The sequence below is a fragment of the Bombina bombina genome, chromosome 6 (genome assembly GCF_027579735.1).
Source record: "Bombina bombina isolate aBomBom1 chromosome 6, aBomBom1.pri, whole genome shotgun sequence".
Lineage (NCBI taxonomy): Eukaryota > Metazoa > Chordata > Amphibia > Anura > Bombinatoridae > Bombina > Bombina bombina.
The window spans coordinates 1,138,597,478-1,138,614,977 of NC_069504.1; the positions used below are offsets into that span (position 1 = coordinate 1,138,597,478).

The 17,500-nt window shown below is 49.7% G+C and overlaps 1 protein-coding gene across 2 annotated transcripts in view; it reads left to right on the forward strand.

Annotated features, from left to right (window-relative positions):
- ABCC9 (ATP binding cassette subfamily C member 9) overlaps positions 1 to 17,500 on the forward strand; it is a gene marked incomplete in the record, with an annotated part of 749,052 nt that overhangs the window by 51,441 nt on the left and 680,111 nt on the right. Inside the window, 1 exon segment of one of the 2 annotated variants that reach the window (XM_053719117.1) lies at positions 13,578 to 13,820. 2 annotated transcript variants of the gene reach the window in all.

Consider the following 17,500-nt stretch of genomic DNA (forward strand, 5'->3'; position numbering starts at 1 on the left):
TATCAGACCCCTGCCCTATATAACAAACAGACCCCTGCCCTATATAACACACAGACCCCTGCCCTATATAACACACAGACCCCTGCACTATATAACACACAGACCCCTGCACTATAGCTCACACAGACCCCTGCCCTGTATCACACACAGACCCCTGCACTATATCTCACACAGACCCCTGCCCTGTATCACACACAGACCCCTGCCCTATATAACACACAGACCCCTGCACTATATCTCACACAGACCCCTGCCCTGTATCACACACAGACCCCTGCCCTATATAACACACAGACCCCTGCCCTATATAACACACAGACCCCTGCACTATATCTCACACAGACCCCTGCACTATAGCTCACACAGACCCCTGCCCTATATAACACACAGACCCCTGCCCTATATAACACACAGACCCCTGCCCTATATAACACACAGACCCCTGCCCTATATCACACACAGACCCCTGCCCTATATAACACACAGACCCCTGCCCTATATAACACACAGACCCCTGCCCTATATAACACACAGACCCCTGCCCTATATAACACACAGACCCCTGCCCTGTATCACACACAGACCCCTGCCCTATATAACACACAGACCCCTGCCCTATATAACACACAGACCCCTGCCCTATATAACACACAGACCCCTGCACTATATAACACACAGACCCCTGCACTATATAACACACAGACCCCTGCCCTATATAACACACAGACCCCTGCACTATAGCTCACACAGACCCCTGCCCTATATAACACACAGACCCCTGCCCTATATAACACACAGACCCCCTGCCCTATATAACACACAGACCCCTGCACTATATAACACACAGACCCCTGCACTATATAACACACAGACCCCTGCCCTGTATCACACACAGACCCCTGCCCTATATAACACACAGACCCCTGCACTATATAACACACAGACCCCTGCACTATATAACACACAGACCCCTGCACTATATTACACACAGACCCCTGCCCTATATAACACACAGACCCCTGCCCTATATAACACACAGACCCCTGCACTATATAACACACAGACCCCTGCCCTATATAACACACAGACCCCTGCCCTATATAAAACACAGACCCCTGCCCTATATAACACACAGACCCCTGCACTATAGCTCACACAGACCCCTGCCCTATATAACACACAGACCCCTGCCTATATAACACACATACCCCTGCCCTATATAACACACAGACCCCTGCCCTATATAACACACAGACCCCTGCACTATATAACACACAGACCCCTGCACTATATAACACACAGACCCCTGCACTATATAACACACAGACCCCTGCCCTGTATCACACACAGACCCCTGCCCTATATAACACACAGACCCCTGCACTATATAACACACAGACCCCTGCACTATATAACACACAGACCCCTGCACTATATAACACACAGACCCCTGCACTATATAACACACAGACCCCTGCCCTATATAACACACAGACCCCTGCACTATATAACACACAGACCCCTGCACTATATAACTCACAGACCCCTGCACTATATTACACACAGACCCCTGCCCTATATAACACACAGACCCCTGCCCTATATAACACACAGACCCCTGCCCTATATAACACACAGACCCCTGCCCTATATAACACACAGACCCCTGCCCTATATTGCATAACCCCCCACAGGACCCCTGCACTATAGCTCACACAGACCCCTGCCCTATATAACACACAGACCCCTGCCCTATATAACACACAGACCCCTGCCCTATATAACACACAGACCCCTGCACTATAGCTCACACAGATCCCTGCCCTATATAACACACAGACCCCTGCCCTATATAACACACAGACCCCTGCCCTATATAACACACAGACCCCTGCCCTATATAACACACAGACCCCCTGCCCTATATAACACACAGACCCCTGCCCTATATCACACACAGACCCCTGCCTATATAACAGTTACACACAGACCCCCTGCCCTATATAACACACAGACCCCTGCCCTATATAACACACAGACCCCTGCACTATATAACACACAGACCCCTGCCCTATAGAACACACAGACCCCCTGCCCTGATATAACACACAGACCCCTGCCCTATATAACACACAGACCCCTGCCCTATAGAACACACAGCCCCCTGCCCTATATAACACACAGACCCCTGCCCTATATAACACACAGACCCCTGCCCTATATAACACACAGACCCCTGCCCTATATAACACACAGACCCCTGCCCTATAAACACACAGACCCCTGCACTATAGCTCACACAGACCCCTGCCCTATATAACACACAGACCCCTGCACTATAGCTCACACAGACCCCTGCCCTATATAACACACAGACCCCTGCACTATAGCTCACACAGACCCCTGCCCTATATAACACACAGACCCCTGCCCTATATAACACACAGACCCCTGCACTATAGCTCACACAGACCCCTGCCCTATATAACACACAGACCCCTGCCCTATATAACACACATACCCCTGCCCTATATAACACACAGACCCCTGCCCTATATAACACACAGACCCCTGCCCTATATAACACACATACCCCTGCCCTATATAACACACAGACCCCTGCCCTATATAACACACAGACCCCCTGCCCTATATAACACACAGACCCCTGCCCTATATAACACACAGACCCCTGCACTATAGCTCACACAGACCCCTGCCCTATATAACACACAGACCCCTGCACTATAGCTCACACAGACCCCCTGCCCTTTATAACACACAGACCCCCTGCACTATAGCTCACACAGACCCCTGCCCTATATAACACACAGACCCCTGCCCTATATAACACACAGACCCCTGCCCTATATAACACACAGACCCCTGCCCTATATAACACACAGACCCCTGCACTATAGCTCACACAGATCCCTGCCCTATATAACACACACAGACCCCTGCCCTATATAACACACAGACCCCTGCCCTATACAGTTAACACACAGACCCCTGCCCTATATAACACACAGACCCCTGCCTATATCACACACAGACCCCTGCCCTATATAAGTACACACAGACCCCTGCCCTATATAACACACAGACCCCTGCCCTATATAACACACAGACCCCTGCACTATATAACACACAGACCCCTGCCCTATAGCTCACACAGACCCCTGCCCTATAGAACACACAGACCCCTGCCCTATAGAACACACAGACCCCTGCCCTATATAACACACAGACCCCTGCCCTATAGAACACACAGCCCCCTGCCCTATATAACACACAGCCCCCTGCCCTATATAACACACAGACCCCTGCCCTATATAACACACAGACCCCTGCCCTATATAACACACAGACCCCTGCCCTATATAACACACAGACCCCCTGCACTATAGCTCACACAGACCCCTGCCCTATAAACACACAGACCCCTGCACTATAGCTCACACAGACCCCTGCCCTATATAACACACAGACCCCTGCACTATAGCTCACCACAGACCCCTGCCCTATATAACACACAGACCCCTGCCCTATATAACACACAGACCCCTGCACTATAGCTCACACAGACCCCTGCCCTATATAACACACAGACCCCTGCCCTATATAACACACATACCCCTGCACTATAGCTCACACAGACCCCTGCCCTATATAACACACAGACCCCCTGCCCTATATCACACACAGACCCCTGCCCTATATAACACACAGACCCCTGCCCTATATAACACACAGACCCCTGCACTATAGCTCACACAGACCCCTGCCCTATATAACACACAGACCCCAGCCCTATATAACACACAGACCCCTGCACTATAGCTCACACAGACCCCTGCCCTATATAACACACAGACCCCTGCCCTATATAACACACATACCCCTGCACTATAGCTCACACAGACCCCTGCCCTATATAACACACAGACCCCTGCACTATATAACACACAGACCCCTGCACTATATAACACACAGACCCCTGCCCTATAGAACACACAGACCCCTGCCCTATATAACACACAGACCCCTGCACTATATAACACACAGACCCCTGCACTATATAACACACAGACCCCTGCACTATAGCTCACACAGACCCCTGCCTATATAACACACAGACCCCTGCACTATAGAACACACAGACCCCTGCCCTATATAACACACAGACCCCTGCCCTATATAACACACAGACCCCTGCCCTATATAACACACAGACCCCTGCCCTATATAACACACAGACCCCTGCACTATAGCTCACACAGACCCCTGCCCTATATAACACACAGACCCCTGCCCTATATAACAGTTACACACAGACCCCTGCCCTATATAACACACAGACCCCTGCCCTATATAACACACAGACCCCTGCCCTATATAACACACAGACCCCTGCCCTATATAACACACAGACCCCTGCACTATAGCTCACACAGACCCCTGCCCTATATAACACACAGACCCCCTGCCCTATATCACACACAGACCCCTGCCCTATATCACACACAGACCCCTGCCCTATATAACACACAGACCCCTGCACTATATAACACACAGACCCCCTGCCCTATATAACACACAGACCCCTGCACTATATAACACACAGACCCCTGCCCTATATAACACACAGACCCCTGCCCTATATAACACACAGACCCCTGCACTATATAACACACAGACCCCTGCACTATATAACACACAGACCCCTGCCCTATATAACACACAGACCCCTGCCCTATATAACACACAGACCCCTGCACTATATAACACACAGACCCCCTGCACTATATAACACACAGACCCCTGCACTATAGCACACACAGACCCCTGCCCTATATAACACACAGACCCCTGCACTATAGCTCACACAGACCCCTGCCCTATATAACACACAGACCCCTGCCCTATATAACACACAGACCCCTGCCCTATATAACACACAGACCCCTGCCCTATATAACACACAGACCCCTGCACTATAGCTCACACAGATCCCTGCCCTATATAACACACAGACCCCTGCCCTATATAACACACAGACCCCTGCCCTATATAACAGTTACACACAGACCCCTGCCCTATATAACACACAGACCCCTGCCCTATATAACACACAGACCCCTGCCCTATATCACACACAGACCCCTGCCCTATATAACAGTTACACACAGACCCCTGCCCTATATAACACACAGACCCCTGCCCTATATAACACACAGACCCCTGCACTATATAACACACAGACCCCTGCCCTATATAACACACAGACCCCCTGCCCTATATCACACACAGACCCCTGCCCTATATAACACACAGACCCCATGCCCTATATAACACACAGACCCCTGCCCTATAGAACACACAGCCCCCTGCCCTATATAACACACAGACCCCTGCCCTATATAACACACAGACCCCCTGCCCTATATAACACACAGACCCCTGCCCTATATAACACACAGACCCCTGCCCTATATAACACACAGACCCCTGCACTATAGCTCACACAGACCCCTGCCCTATATAACACACAGACCCCCTGCACTATAGCTCACACAGACCCCTGCCCTATATAACACACAGACCCCTGCACTATAGCTCACACAGACCCCTGCCCTATATAACACACAGACCCCTGCCCTATATAACACACAGACCCCTGCACTATAGCTCACACAGACCCCTGCCCTATATAACACACAGAACCCCTGCCCTATATAACACACATACCCCTGCACTATAGCTCACACAGACCCCTGCCCTATATAACACACAGACCCCCTGCCCTATATCACACACAGACCCCTGCCCTATATCACACACAGACCCCTGCCCTATATAACACACAGACCCCTGCACTATAGCTCACACAGACCCCTGCCCTATATAACACACAGACCCCTGCCCTATATAACACACAGACCCCTGCACTATAGCTCACACAGACCCCTGCCCTATATAACACACAGACCCCTGCCCTATATAACACACATACCCCTGCACTATAGCTCACACAGACCCCTGCCCTATATAACACACAGACCCTCTGCCCTATATCACACACAGACCCCTGCCCTATATCACACACAGACCCCTGCCCTATATAACACACAGACCCCTGCACTATATAACACACAGACCCCCTGCCCTATATCACACACAGACCCCTGCCCTATATAACACACAGACCCCTGCCCTATATAACACACAGACCCCTGCCCTATATAACACACAGACCCCTGCACTATATAACACACAGACCCCTGCCCTATATAACACACAGACCCCTGCCCTATATAACACACAGACCCCTGCCCTATATAACACACAGACCCCTGCCCTATATAACACACAGACCCCTGCCCTATATAACACACAGACCCCTGCCCTATATAACACACAGACCCCTGCCCTATATAACACACAGACCCCTGCCCTATAGAACACACAGACCCCTGCCCTATATCACACACAGACCCCTGCCCTATATAACACACAGACCCCTGCACTATATAACACACAGACCCTGCCCTATATAACACAGACCCTGCCCTATATAACACACAGACCCCTGCCCTATATAACACACAGACCCCTGCCCTATATCACACACAGACCCCTGCCCTATATACACACAGACCCCTGCCCTATATAACAGTTACACACAGACCCCTGCACTATAGCTCACACAGACCCCTGCCCTATATAACACACAGACCCCTGCCCTATATAACACACAGACCCCTGCCCTATATAACACACAGACCCCCTGCCCTATATAACACACAGACCCCTGCACTATAGCACACACAGACCCCTGCCCTATATAACACACAGACCCCTGCACTATATAACACACAGACCCCTGCACTATAGAACACACAGACCCCTGCCCTATATAACACACAGACCCCTGCCCTATATAACACACAGACCCCTGCCCTATATAACACACAGACCCCTGCCCTATATAACACACAGACCCCTGCCCTATATAACACACAGACCCCTGCCCTATATAACACACAGCACCCCTGCCCTATATAACACACAGACCCCTGCCCTATATAACACACAGACCCCTGCCCTATATAACACACAGACCCCTGCACTATAGCTCACACAGACCCCCTGCCCTATATAACACACAGACCCCTGCACTATATAACACACAGACCCCTGCACTATATAACACACAGACCCCTGCCCTATATAACACACAGACCCCTGCCCTATAGAACACACAGACCCCTGCCCTATATAACACACAGACCCCTGCCCTATATAACACACAGACCCCTGCCCTATATAACACACAGACCCCTGCACTATATAACACACAGACCCCTGCCCTATATAACACACAGACCCCTGCCCTATATAACACACAGTCCCCTGCCCTATATCACACACAGCTCCCCTGCCCTATATAACACACAGACCCCTGCCCTATATAACACACAGACCCCTGCCCTATATAACACACAGACCCCTGCACTATAGCACACACAGACCCCTGCCCTATATAACACACAGACCCCTGCCCTATATAACACACAGACCCCTGCACTATATAACACACAGACCCCTGCACTATATAACACACAGACCCCTGCCCTATAGAACACACAGACCCCCTGCCCTATATAACACACAGACCCCTGCCCTATATAACACACAGACCCCTGCACCTATATAACACACAGACCCCTGCCCTATATAACACACAGACCCCTGCACTATATAACACACAGACCCCTGCCCTATATAACACACAGACCCCTGCACTATATAACACACAGACCCCCTGCCCTATATAACACACAGACCCCTGCACTATATAACACACAGACCCCTGCCCTATATAACACACAGACCCCTGCCCTATATAACACACAGACCCCTGCACTATATAACACACAGACCCCTGCACTATATAACACACAGACCCCTGCCCTATAGAACACACAGACCCCTGCCCTATATAACACACAGACCCCTGCACTATAGAACACACAGACCCCTGCCCTATATAACACACAGACCCCTGCACTATAGCTCACACAGACCCCTGCCCTATATAACACACAGACCCCTGCACTATAGCTCACACAGACCCCTGCCCTATATAACACACAGACCCCTGCCCTATATAACACACAGACCCCTGCCCTATATAACACACAGACCCCTGCCCTATATAACACACAGACCCCTGCACTATAGCTCACACAGATCCCTGCCCTATATAACACACAGACCCCTGCCCTATATAACACACAGACCCCTGCCCTATATAACAGTTACACACAGACCCCTGCCCTATATAACACACAGACCCCTGCCCTATATAACACACAGACCCCTGCCCTATATCACACACAGACCCCTGCCCTATATAACAGTTACACACAGACCCCTGCCCTATATAACACACAGACCCCTGCCCTATATAACACACAGACCCCTGCACTATATAACACACAGACCCCTGCCCTATAGAACACACAGACCCCTGCCCTATAGAACACACAGACCCCTGCCCTATATAACACACAGACCCCTGCCCTATATAACACACAGACCCCTGCCCTATAGAACACACAGCCCCCTGCCCTATATAACACACAGACCCCTGCCCTATATAACACACAGACCCCTGCCCTATATAACACACAGACCCCTGCCCTATATAACACACAGACCCCTGCCCTATATAACACACAGACCCCTGCACTATAGCTCACACAGACCCCTGCCCTATATAACACACAGACCCCTGCACTATAGCTCACACAGACCCCTGCCCTATATAACACACAGACCCCTGCACTATAGCTCACACAGACCCCTGCCCTATATAACACACAGACCCCTGCCCTATATAACACACAGACCCCTGCACTATAGCTCACACAGACCCCTGCCCTATATAACACACAGACCCCTGCCCTATATAACACACATACCCCCTGCACTATAGCTCACACAGACCCCTGCCCTATATAACACACAGACCCCCTGCCCTATATCACACACAGACCCCTGCCCTATATCACACACAGACCCCTGCCCTATATAACACACAGACCCCTGCACTATAGCTCACACAGACCCCTGCCCTATATAACACACAGACCCCTGCCCTATATAACACACAGACCCCTGCACTATAGCTCACACAGACCCCTGCCCTATATAACACACAGACCCCTGCCCTATATAACACACATACCCCTGCACTATAGCTCACACAGACCCCTGCCCTATATAACACACAGACCCCCTGCCCTATATCACACACAGACCCCTGCCCTATATCACACACAGACCCCTGCCCTATATAACACACAGACCCCTGCACTATATAACACACAGACCCCCTGCCCTATATCACACACAGACCCCTGCCCTATATAACACACAGACCCCTGCCCTATATAACACACAGACCCCTGCCCTATATAACACACAGACCCCTGCACTATATAACACACAGACCCCTGCACTATATAACACACAGACCCCTGCCCTATAGAACACACAGACCCCTGCCCTATATAACACACAGACCCCTGCACTATATAACACACAGACCCCTGCACTATATAACACACAGACCCCTGCACTATAGCTCACACAGACCCCTGCCCTATATAACACACAGACCCCTGCACTATAGCTCACACAGACCCCTGCCCTATATAACACACAGACCCCTGCCCTATATAACACACAGACCCCTGCCCTATATAACACACAGACCCCTGCACTATAGCTCACACAGATCCCTGCCCTATATAACACACAGACCCCTGCCCTATATAACACACAGACCCCTGCCCTATATAACAGTTACACACAGACCCCTGCCCTATATAACACACAGACCCCTGCCCTATATCACACACAGACCCCTGCCCTATATAACAGTTACACACAGACCCCTGCCCTATATAACACACAGACCCCTGCCCTATATAACACACAGACCCCTGCACTATATAACACACAGACCCCTGCCCTATAGAACACACAGACCCCTGCCCTATAGAACACACAGACCCCTGCCCTATATAACACACAGACCCCTGCCCTATATAACACACAGACCCCTGCCCTATAGAACACACAGCCCCCTGCCCTATATAACACACAGACCCCTGCCCTATATAACACACAGACCCCTGCCCTATATAACACACAGACCCCTGCCCTATATAACACACAGACCCCTGCCCTATATAACACACAGACCCCTGCACTATAGCTCACACAGACCCCTGCCCTATATAACACACAGACCCCTGCACTATAGCTCACACAGACCCCTGCCCTATATAACACACAGACCCCTGCACTATAGCTCACACAGACCCCTGCCCTATATAACACACAGACCCCTGCCCTATATAACACACAGACCCCTGCACTATAGCTCACACAGACCCCTGCCCTATATAACACACAGACCCCTGCCCTATATAACACACATACCCCTGCACTATAGCTCACACAGACCCCTGCCCTATATAACACACAGACCCCCTGCCCTATATCACACACAGACCCCTGCCCTATATCACACACAGACCCCTGCCCTATATAACACACAGACCCCTGCACTATAGCTCACACAGACCCCTGCCCTATATAACACACAGACCCCTGCCCTATATAACACACAGACCCCTGCACTATAGCTCACACAGACCCCTGCCCTATATAACACACAGACCCCTGCCCTATATAACACACATACCCCCTGCACTATATCACACACAGACCCCTGCCCTATATAACACACAGACCCCCTGCCCTATATCACACACAGACCCCTGCCCTATATCACACACAGACCCCTGCCCTATATAACACACAGACCCCCTGCACTATATAACACACAGACCCCCTGCCCTATATCACACACAGACCCCTGCCCTATATAACACACAGACCCCTGCCCTATATAACACACAGACCCCTGCCCTATATAACACACAGACCCCTGCACTATATAACACACAGACCCCTGCACTATATAACACACAGACCCCTGCCCTATAGAACACACAGACCCCCTGCCCTATATAACACACAGACCCCTGCACTATATAACACACAGACCCCTGCACTATATAACACACAGACCCCTGCACTATAGCTCACACAGACCCCTGCCCTATATAACACACAGACCCCTGCACTATAGCTCACACAGACCCCTGCCCTATATAACACACAGACCCCTGCCCTATATAACACACAGACCCCTGCCCTATATAACACACAGACCCCTGCCCTATATAACACACAGACCCCTGCACTATAGCTCACACAGACCCCTGCCCTATATAACACACAGACCCCTGCCCTATATAACACACAGACCCCTGCACTATAGCTCACACAGAACCCTGCCCTATATAACACACAGACCCCTGCCCTATATAACACACAGACCCCTGCCCTATATAACAGTTACACACAGACCCCTGCCCTATATAACACACAGACCCCTGCCCTATATAACACACAGACCCCTGCCCTATATCACACACAGACCCCTGCCCTATATAACAGTTACACACAGACCCCTGCCCTATATAACACACAGACCCCTGCCCTATATAACACACAGACCCCTGCACTATATAACACACAGACCCCTGCCCTATAGAACACACAGACCCCTGCCTTATAGAACACACAGACCCCTGCCCTATATAACACACAGACCCCTGCCCTATATAACACACAGACCCCTGCCCTATAGAACACACAGCCCCCTGCCCTATATAACACACAGACCCCTGCCCTATATAACACACAGACCCCCTGCCCTATATAACACACAGACCCCCTGCCCTATATAACACACAGACCCCTGCACTATAGCTCACACAGACCCCTGCCCTATATAACACACAGACCCCCTGCACTATAGCTCACACAGACCCCTGCCCTATATAACACACAGACCCCTGCACTATAGCTCACACAGACCCCTGCCCTATATAACACACAGACCCCTGCCCTATATAACACACATACCCCTGCACTATAGCTCACACAGACCCCTGCCCTATATAAACAACAGACCCCCTGCCCTATATAACACACAGACCCCCTGCCCTATATCACACACAGACCCCTGCCCTATATAACACACAGACCCCTGCACTATAGCTCACACAGACCCCTGCCCTATATAACACACAGACCCCTGCCCTATATAACACACAGACCCCTGCACTATAGCTCACACAGACCCCTGCCCTATATAACACACAGACCCCTGCCCTATATAACACACATACCCCTGCACTATAGCTCACACAGACCCCTGCCCTATATAACACACAGACCCCCTGCCCTATATCACACACAGACCCCTGCCCTATATCACACACAGACCCCTGCCCTATATAACACACAGACCCCTGCACTATATAACACACAGACCCCCTGCCCTATATCACACACAGACCCCTGCCCTATATAACACACAGACCCCTGCCCTATATAACACACAGACCCCTGCCCTATATAACACACAGACCCCTGCACTATATAACACACAGACCCCTGCACTATATAACACACAGACCCCTGCCCTATAGAACACACAGACCCCTGCCCTATATAACACACAGACCCCTGCCCTATATAACACACAGACCCCTGCCCTATATAACACACAGACCCCTGCACTATATAACACACAGACCCCTGCACTATATAACACACAGACCCCTGCCCTATATAACACACAGACCCCTGCACTATATAACACACAGACCCCTGCACTATATAACACACAGACCCCTGCACTATATAACACACAGACCCCTGCCCTATAGAACACACAGACCCCTGCCCTATATAACACACAGACCCCTGCCCTATATAACACACAGACCCCTGCCCTATATAACACACAGACCCCTGCACTATATAACACACAGACCCCTGCACTATATAACACACAGACCCCTGCACTATATTACACACAGACCCCTGCACTATATAACACACAGACCCCTGCCCTATATCACACACAGACCCCTGCCCTATATAACACACAGACCCCTGCACTATAGCTCACACAGACCCCTGCACTATATAACACACAGACCCCTGCCCTATATCACACACAGACCCCTGCACTATATAACACACAGACCCCTGCACTATAGCTCACACAGACCCCTGCCCTATATAACACACAGACCCCTGCCCTATATAACACACAGACCCCTGCACTATAGCTCACACAGACCCCTGCCCTATATAACACACAGACCCCTGCCCTGTATCACACACAGACCCCTGCCCTATATAACACACAGACCCCTGCCCTATATAACACACAGACCCCTGCCCTATATAACACACAGACCCCTGCCCTATATAACACACAGACCCCTGCACTATATAACACACAGACCCCTGCACTATATAACACACAGACCCCTGCACTATATAACACACAGACCCCTGCCCTATATAACACACAGACCCCTGCCCTATATAACACACAGACCCCTGCACTATATAACACACAGACCCCTGCCCTATATCACACACAGACCCCTGCCCTATATGTCACTGCTGTTCCTGCTTCTCAGTCGGACTCTCACACAAGTAAAATCTCCGTTAGAGAGAAATCCCCCAGAGCTGGAGCTGCTCAGTAACCCGATAGGAGGCAGCAACTGATCTGAGAACCTAAAAATAATCCGGCGCCGCTCGTGTCCGAGGTCCTACAGCAGCAACAGCGGGTGGGCAGTGGCATCACGGTAAGTACCACAGCACCACACTGGCACCTACTGAGCTGTGCTTAGGGCTCCGGGTGGCACAGTACTGAGGGCTGCATACTCTGGGACACAGTCACACTTAGGGCTCCGGGTGGCACCTACTACTGAGCTGTGCTTAGGGCTCCGGGTGGCACAGTACTGAGGGCTGCATACTCTGGAACACAGTCACACTGACACCTACTGATCTAGGGTTAGGGTGGCACAGTGCTGAAGGCTGCATACCCTGGGACACAGTCACACTGGCACCTACTGAGCTGGGTTAGGGTGGCACCATACTGAGGGCTGCATACTCTGGGGCACAGTCACACTGGCACCTACTGAGCTGGGGTTAGGGTGGCACCATACTGAGGGCTGCATACTCTGGGGCACAGTCACACTGGCACCTAAACCTAATGAGCTGGGATTAGGGTAGCACAGTACTGAGGGCTGCATACTCTGGGACACATTGACACTGGCACCTACTGAGCTGGGATTAGGGTGACACAGTACTGAGGGCTGCATTGTCTGGGACAAAGTCACACTGGCACCTACTGAGCTGGGCTTAGGGCTGAGGGTGGCACAGTACTGAGGGCTGCATACTCTGGGACACAGTCACACTGGCACCTACTGAGCTGGGATTAGGGTGACACAGTACTGAGGGTTGCATACTCTGGGACACATTGACACTGGCACCTACTGAGCTGGGATTAGGGTGACACAGTACTGAGGGTTGCATACTCTGGGACACAGTCACACTGGCACCTACTGAGCTGGGATTAGGGTGGCACAGTACTGAGGGCTGCATATTCTGGGACAAAGTCACACTGGCACCTACTGAGCTGGGCTTAGGGCTGAGGGTGGCACAGTACTGAGGGCTGCATACTCTGGGACACAGTCACACTGGCACCTACTGAGCTGGGATTAGGGTGGCACAGTACTGAGGGCTGCATACTCTGGGACACAGTCACACTGGCACCTACTGAGCTGAGCTGCAGGTGGCACAGTACTGAGGGCTGCATACTCTGAGAAACAGTCACACTGGAACCTACTCAGCTTGGGTTACTGCTGTGGGTGGTACAGTACTGAGAGCTGTATACTCTGAGAAACAGTCACACTCGCACCTACTGAGCTGGGGTTAGGTGGCACAGTATTGAGGGCTGCATACACTGGGACACAGTCATACTGTCACCTACTGAGCTTGGGTTAGGGTGGCACAGTATTGAGAGCGGCATACTCTGAGAAACAGTCACATTGGCACCTACTGATCTGGGGTTAGGTGGCAGAGTACTGAGAGCTGCATACTCTGAGAAACAGTCACACTGGCACCTACTGAGCTGGGGTTAGGTGGCACAGTATTGAGGGCTGCATACTCTGGGACACAGTCACACTGTCACCTACTGAGTTGGGGTTAGGTGGCACAGTATTGAGGGCTACATACTCTGGTATACAGTCACACTGGCACTTACTGAGCTGGGGTTAAGGTGGCACAGTATTGAGGGCTGCATACTCTGAGACACAGTCACACTGGCACCTAGGGATCTGGGATTAGGGCGGCACAGTACTGAGGACTGCATACTCTGAGAAACAATCACACTGGCACATGCTGAGCTGGGCTGCAGGTGGCACAGTACTGAGGGCTGCATACTCTGGGATACAGTAACACTGGCACCTACTGAGCTGGGGTTAGGTGGCACACTACTGAGAGCTTCATAATCTGTGGCACAGTCACACAGGCATCTACTGAGTTAGGGTTAGGGTGGCATAGTATTGAGGGCTGCATACTTTGGGACACAGTAACACTGGCACCTACTGAGCTGAGACTAGGGTGGCACAGTACTGAGTGCTGCATACTCTGGAATACAGTCACACTGGCACCTTACTGAGCTGGGCTTAGGGCTGAGGGTGGCACAGTACTGAGGGCTGCATACTCTGGAACACAGTCACACTGGCACCTACTGAGCTGGGCTTAGGGCTGAGGGTGGCACAGTACTGAGGGCTGCATACTCTGAGAAACAGTCACACTGGCACCTACTGAACTGGGGTTACTGCTGTGGGTGGAACAGTACTGAGGGCAGCATACTCTATGACACAGTCACACTGGCACCCACTGAGCTGGGCTTAGGGCTGAGGGTGGCACAGTACTGAGGGCTGCATAGTCTGGGACACAGTCACACTGGCACCTAAACCTACTGAGCTGGGATTATGGTGGCACAGTACTGAGCACTGCATACTTTGGGACATAGTCTCTCTGGCACCATCTGTGTTTGCTACTGGTAGCCAAAAGCATCAAATCACTTCTTTGTGTGCTACCGGTAGGTAAAGGGGTGAAATCACTTCTATGTGTTCTACTGGTAGTCAAAGGGGTAAAATCACTTCTCTCTGTGTTACTGGCAGTCAAAGGGGTGAATCACTTCTCTGTGTGTTACTGGCAGTCAAAGGGGTGAAATCACTTATCTGTGTGTTACTGGCAGTCAAAGGGGTGAAATCACTTCTTTGTGTGTTACTGGCAGTCAAATGGGTGAATCACTTCTCTGTGTGTTACTGGCAGTCAAAGGGGTGAAATCACTTCTCTGGGTGTTACTGGCAGTCAAAGGGGTGAATCACTTCTCTATGTGTTACTGGCAGTCAAAGGGGTGAAATCACTTCTCTGTGTGTTACTGGAAGACAAATAAACACAACCATTGTGTAACTGAACAGTGCCCACTCACCTAAAGGTTTGCCAGTATTTGTGTGGCGAATATCTGACAACTCTGGTTGAGAGCATTTTTAACAGCAAGCACAAGATAAAGATATTCATTGACTTGAGACACCCTCAATGGTTTTTTTTAATAGTAAGGATGAAGCACAAAATCTGTTCTAATCAGAGCTACAAGAAAACATATGTAAGGACCACCCTGTTCGGGCCACTTGCTGACTCTGTGAGATTCATTTAATATAGCGACTGTTGGAATTTAAGTTGTAGCTACTTCACTATGTTTCTCTGTGTGCGCTGTTTCTGTTAAAAGGTTTCTTACCATGAAGTTAGATGCATAGTAACGTAGTAACACAGTAACATAATAACATAGTAACAAAATAACATAGTAACATAGTAACATAATAACATAGTAACATAGTAACACAGTAACATAATATATTAACATAGTAACATAATAACATAGAAACATAGTAACAAGGTAACATAGTAACAGAGTAACTTAGTAATATAGTAACACTGTAACATAATAACATAGTAACACAGTAACATAGTAACATAGTAACAAGGTAACATCGTAACATAGTAACTTAGTAATATAGTAACATAGTAACACAGTAAAATAATAAGATATTAACACAGTAACAAGTAACATAGTAACAAAGTAACATAACATAGTAGCACAGTAACATGATAACATAGTAACATAGTAATGTAGTAAATATAGTAACATAGTAACACAGTAACATAATAAGATAGTAACTCAGTAACATAGTAACAGAGTAATATAACATAGCAGCACAGTAACATTATAACATAGTAACATAGTAACTTTGTAAATATAGTAACATAGTAACATAATAAGATAGTAACACAGTAATATAATAATGCAGTAACATAATAGCATAGTACCATAGTAACATAATAACATAGCAACATAATAACATAGTAACATAATAACTATAACATAATAACATAGTAACATAATAAC